The sequence below is a fragment of the Pangasianodon hypophthalmus genome, chromosome 13 (genome assembly GCF_027358585.1).
Source record: "Pangasianodon hypophthalmus isolate fPanHyp1 chromosome 13, fPanHyp1.pri, whole genome shotgun sequence".
In the NCBI taxonomy this organism is placed as follows: Eukaryota; Metazoa; Chordata; class Actinopteri; order Siluriformes; family Pangasiidae; genus Pangasianodon; species Pangasianodon hypophthalmus.
The window spans coordinates 17,329,810-17,335,809 of record NC_069722.1 but is presented as its reverse complement, the minus strand read 5'-3'; positions in this window follow the sequence as shown (position 1 = coordinate 17,335,809).

The window sequence follows — 6,000 nt, the reverse complement described above, 5'->3', positions numbered from 1 at the left end:
CGGACTGTTTTTAGCTCGGACCAAAAATGCCATCAGCGGACTTGCTTTTCACATTTTCAACTTTGTTCCAAAACTAACACAGTATGGTGTAAACCTGGCAACCCTACCAGCACTGTGTTTTCCCATGAGGCACATTCTGAGAGCACAGGGTTGATTAGCATATGAACAAAACATTAAAGTTTAAAATTTACATTTAATATTTACACCGATCAGCCGTAACATTAAAACCACTGACAGGTGATGTGAATAACATTGATTATCTCATTACAAGGCATCTTGCAGGGGGTAGGATATATTAGGCAGCAAGTGAACAGTCAGTTCTTGTTGATGATTTGGAAGCAAGAAAAATGGGCAAGCATAAGGATCTGAGCAACTCTGACAAGGGTCAAATTGTGATTGTTAGATGACAGCAGGTCTTGTGGGGTGTTCCCCTATATGCAGTGGTTAGTACCTACCAAAAGTGGTCCAAGAAACGGCAACCGGTGAACTTGTGACAGGGTCATGGGTTCCCAAGGCTCACTGATGTGCATGGGGAACGAAAGCTAGCCCATCTGGTCCGATCCCACAGAAGAGCTACTGTAGCACGAATTGCTGAAAAAGTTAATGCTGGCTATGATAGAAAGGTGTCAGAAAACACAGTGAATCGCAGCTTGCTGCATATGGGGCTGTGTAGCCGCAGACCAGTCAGAGTGCCCATGCTGACCCCTGTCGACCACCGAAAGTGCCTGCACATGAGCAGCAGAACTGGACCATGGAGCAATGAAAGAAGGTGGTCTGGTCTGATGAATCACGCTTTCTTTTACATAATGTGGAAGGCTGGTTGCATGTGCGTCGTTTACCTGGGGAAGAGATGACACCGGGATGCACTATGGGAAGAAGGCAAGCTGGTGGAGGCAGTGTGATGCTCTGGGCAATGTTCTGCTGGGACCTGGCTTGGGTCCTGGCATTCATGTGGATGTTACTTTGACATGTACCACCTACTCAAACACTGTAGCAGACCAAGTACATCCCTTCATGGCAACGGTATTCCCTAATGGCAGTAGCCTCTTTCAGCAGGATAATGCCACACTATAAAAATCGCTCAGGAATGCTTTGAGGAACATAAAGAGGTCAAGGTGGTCTCCAAATTCCCCAGATCTCAATCTGATCAAGCATCTGTGGGATGTACTAGACAAACAAGTCTGATCCATGGAGGCCCCACCTCGCAACTTACAGGACTTAAAGGATCTGCTGCTAATGTCTTGGTGCCAGATACCACAGCACACCTTGAGAGGTCTTGTGGAGTCCATGCCTTCACAGATCAGCGCTGTTTTGGTGGCACAAGGGGAACCTGCATAATATTAGGCAGGCGGATTTAATGTTATGGCTGATTGATGTAGATTTATATTTAATATTTACATTTGTAGTTAACATTTATATTTATATTGATGGTCTTTGACTGGTTATTTTGTTCCACACCTGAATGTGATTGTTGTGTTCTCATCTGCCTAAACAAAAGAGGAAAATTGTGCCAGCTCTCCCTTACTGTTTAGTACCCTTTTTTCTGAAAGTGAAGACAACTGTGACTATAGTTTCCTATTTTCTGTCTTGAATAGCTGTTTTTGTGGACTCAACATTTATTTACTTATGGAAAATAAAGTCAACAAACATTTTTAGGTAATAAACAATTAATTATTTTAATTAATCGTATTAATTTCAGTCTTAAAATAGTGCAATAACAGATAATGAGCATTCAGATAACTTGTAAAGCATAATTTTTACCATTGTATCATATTAGTAACCAACATTGTGATACTAAAATTGGTATTGGTATCGACGTCAAAATTCTGGTATTGTGACACCCCTAATATGGACCAAATTTTAAATGAGTAATTATTTAATTGATAATTAGTTAATTAAATAAATTTTTTAAGCGGAATTTTTTTTTCAAAAATGGTATAGCATAATTTTTTGCCATAGTATTGTATTGGTATCAAACATCATGATGCTAAAGTTGGTATTGGTGTCAAAGTCAAAATTCTAGTATCATGACACCCCTAGCTAGAAGCAGCATCTCTGTTTTATGCAGAAAACAGTTGATTATGTTGTACTTTTGGCACCATCCAGACCTATGACACACTTTTGTGCATTTCGCTGATGTGTGTGAAACATTTGGGATAAAAATCAGTACCTTTTACAAGTCCAAGGATATGGTTCTATACCAGAAAAGTGTGGAATTCTCTCATCAGGTGAGAAGAGAGAGGATACCCCTGACAGAGGAGGCACAGTCGCTGTCTATTGTGGCGAAGCAGGAGTTCAGTTTGTGGGTGAAGTTTTCTATTTACAATCAACGTACCTATTCTCACAGGCTCACCCAAATTTGACAGTTGAAGATTAGAAAAAAAAAAATCACTTAGTCACAACTATGCCCACTTCAGATTCTTGTTCTTGGAGTGATGTGGGACCATTGAACAAGATGGAGGTCTGAGGACTAGCTCCTGCTTGGTCTCAGTAATTTATTCATGTTTTAGTCCGTTAGCACTCTTAATATCAGTAACGGTACTTTATCTCAGTGCTATTTGGCTGTAGAGGTTTGGCTAATAGGTTTGCCTATTAGTCTGTACCTACTCGTTTATGACATCCCTGAGTACATCGAAGACGCGGGATACTAAGCAAGGCGTCAGTTACACTGTGATGGCAAGTGGTGGAGCAGCCAAGATAAGCGAAAAGGACTCCCTGCAACCGAAATACCAGGGTTTGCAGAGTTACAGGCTGCTTTGAAAACGGCATTGGAGGAAATGTTCCGGTTTACTGCAAATCTCTCAACTTTGCAGGCTGATTTGATGAGTGTCAAGACTACGCAGTTTCAGATGAGGGCTGATGCTGCTGCCATCGCTCAGCGGCTTGACGAGGCTGAGACCCGAATAGGTGTGTTTGAGGATGAGAGCAAGCGCCTGAAACAAATGGCGAAAAAAGTGCTAAAGAGTGTGCAGAGCTGTTGCAGCATGTTCACCGATCTTTGGCGCCAATGCTGGATGAAAACAAGCCTCCTCGTCCTATTATTATGCATTTCCATAGCTTCTTGGAAAGAGAGAGGGTTATGGCAGGGGCGAAAGTGCGGGGGAGCGGTGGCATTATGTGGAGGGGCTCCAAGATCTCCCTGTTTCCTGACATGACGAGGGATGCCGCAGAAAAAAAATGGCAGTTCACAGCGGTCAGAAAGCGGTTGCACGAGTTGGATATTCATTTTATCCAATACATACATATCCTGCAATAATGTGCTTCACATGGAAAGGAAAACGAGTGAGCTTTGATGACTATCACCAGGTGTTGGAGCTATTGTCTGAAAAAGACTGAGGTACCAGTGTTATGTGTTGGACAAGTTTATGTTATGTGTTGCAGAACTGAAATATGTTGGACAATTGTTGCACTGTAACAAGTGTATGTGGCCACCTGTGTTATGTTCCTGTGGCTGGTCAAAGTGCTCTGCAGCATGTGTGGTCAGGTGTTAACACGTATTATTTATATGAATGTTCTGGGGCGGGGTCGACAGGTGTTTCCATCATTAGCACCTCACTGGTCATGTATGGGTGTTGCTTTCTACTGGTAATAGGATTTGATGCGGGATGGTTTGGGAGTATAAGGTTCTTGATTGGTAATGTTCAGTTTTTTTTTTGTTTTTTTTTTTTTTTACAGAAAGCAGATATGTGGTATAGTTGGAAAGCATTTGTGGAATGGTTAATATTTGAAAATAGTGTCCTGGAATATAAATGGTTCCCATAATCCAGTTAAAAGAAGAATATGGGTGAGTTACCTAAAATCTAATGATGTGGACATTGCTCTAATTCAACACACATGGTGGGTACAGAGGCTGGAAAACTTAAATGTGATTAGGTGGGACAGGTGTTTCATAATTCATGTAATAGTAAGAGGAATGGAGTGGCCTGGTGGACTGGTGCATAAGAGGGTAAATTTTGTCATGATTAGGCAAAAGAAGGATGAGGAGGGCAGGTTGATCTAGTTGGAAGCCATCATTGATGGGCAAAAAATTGATATTTGCAATATTTATGCTCCAAGGACAGTGATTTTTTTTCATATACAAGATACAAGATACAAGATGCTTTTCTGGATAGAACTACGTACCATAAAGTTATACCCAGGGACAGGTTGGCTATACAGCTCATGATGGAAAATTTAGGGTGGGTTGATATATGGAGGCTTGTCAATCCCAGCGAGAGAGAGTATCCCTTTTTTCACATAATGATAAATCATACTCAAGAATAGATTTTTTTCTTGTTTCTGCTGATATAGTCGAGTCAGTGGTTGACTGTAAGATAGGGGTGATTGCTCTGTCGGATCATGCTCCAGTGGAGCTGACATTAGGCATTAAGTCTAGGACACCAAGACAAAATAGATGGAGATTTAACATATCCTTGCTCCAGGACCCAGGTTTTAGTACAACACTCGGAGCTGACTTGAAAAAACTTTTTGTGTTTAATGTTGGTTCCACTGAAAGGCTGGGGACAGTATGGGAAGCATCAAAAGCCTTTGTTAGGGGTAAGGTATTACAACACGGAAACTTGATGAAGAGACTGAATAAAGAAAAAGTTAAAGCAATTGAAGCCAAAATAAAAAGTCTAGACAGGGAATTGTCACTAAAGTATTCAGATAGAATTTTAAAACAAAAAAATATGCGAGCTGAAATATCAGCTTAATGATATTTATAACAAGAAGGCAGAAAATGCAATGTTTAGAATGTGCACAGCCTTTTAGGAAAGTGAAGCAAAGACTGGTAATTTGTTAGCAAGACAACTGAAACAAAAGGATGCTAGTTTTTTAATCTCAGCAACTAAAAATGAAAAAAAGGAAGTGGTGAGTGACAATTCAGACATTAACAAGGTTTTTGAAAGGTTTTATAAAGAATTAACACCAGACTTCTCTTAAGTCATGCTTCCTATTCTGTCTTCAGACCAGCTTGAAATGTTGGATGCACCAATAGAAGAATCTGAAGTAAGGGCTGCAATAATTTCAATGAAGCCCGCTAAGTCAACAGGTTTGGATGGCTTTCCTGCCGAATACTATAAGAAGTACATTGACATTGTTGAACCAATATTGAAGTGTGTAGAGAGGCATTGGCATTGGAACAATTGCCTCCAGCATTCAATGATGCACTAATCACATTAATTCTTAAAAAGGATCCAAGGACAAGGATCCTTGTGATCCTGGAAGATTTCACCCAAAGTGAAAAGCATTGGCATTGAGGTTGGAGGGCATTTTACCCCATATAGTCCACAGAGACCAGGTAGGCTTTATTAAAGGGAGATCTTCCTCTGATAACCTTCGATCGCTACTCCATCTTATCTGGCAAAACTGCAATGAGAATGTGCCAGTTGCTGCATTCTCACTAGATGCGATGAAGGCATTTGACAGAGTAGAGTGGGGTTATTTAATTTATACTTTGCAGGCTTTTGGTTTTGGGCCAGTGTTCCTTAAGTGGGTCAAGGGTTCTGTATTCTGCTCCACGTGCAGCAGTTTTTACAAATGGCATTATCTCCCCTTTCTTTAAGTTAGGGCAAGGCGCTAGACAAGGTGATCCCTTGTCTCCTTTGCTTTTTACTTTGTTTCTGGAACCTTTAGTAGTTGCAGTCAGAGTGAATGGTGTCTAAATGGGAGATAGGGAATACAAACTTTTTTTTTTTTATATGCAGATGATATTCTGCTGTTACTGTCAAATCTGAATACTTCTATACATGGTGTGATGGACATTACTGAAAACTTTTCTCAGATATCAGGTTAAAAGTTAATTGGCAAAAGTGGGTTTTGTTCTCTTGTCGATGCTTGACTGGAATGCTCTCTTGTCGATGTAGGTGTTTTTCCCTTTAAATGAATGCCAACTGGAATGAAATATTTAGGTATTAGGCTATCAGGGGACTTCTGTGATGTTGTTCAGATAAATATAACCCCTGTGCTTCAAAGTATTAGGACCAATTTTGCCAAATGGAAAATGTTAAATCTATCTCC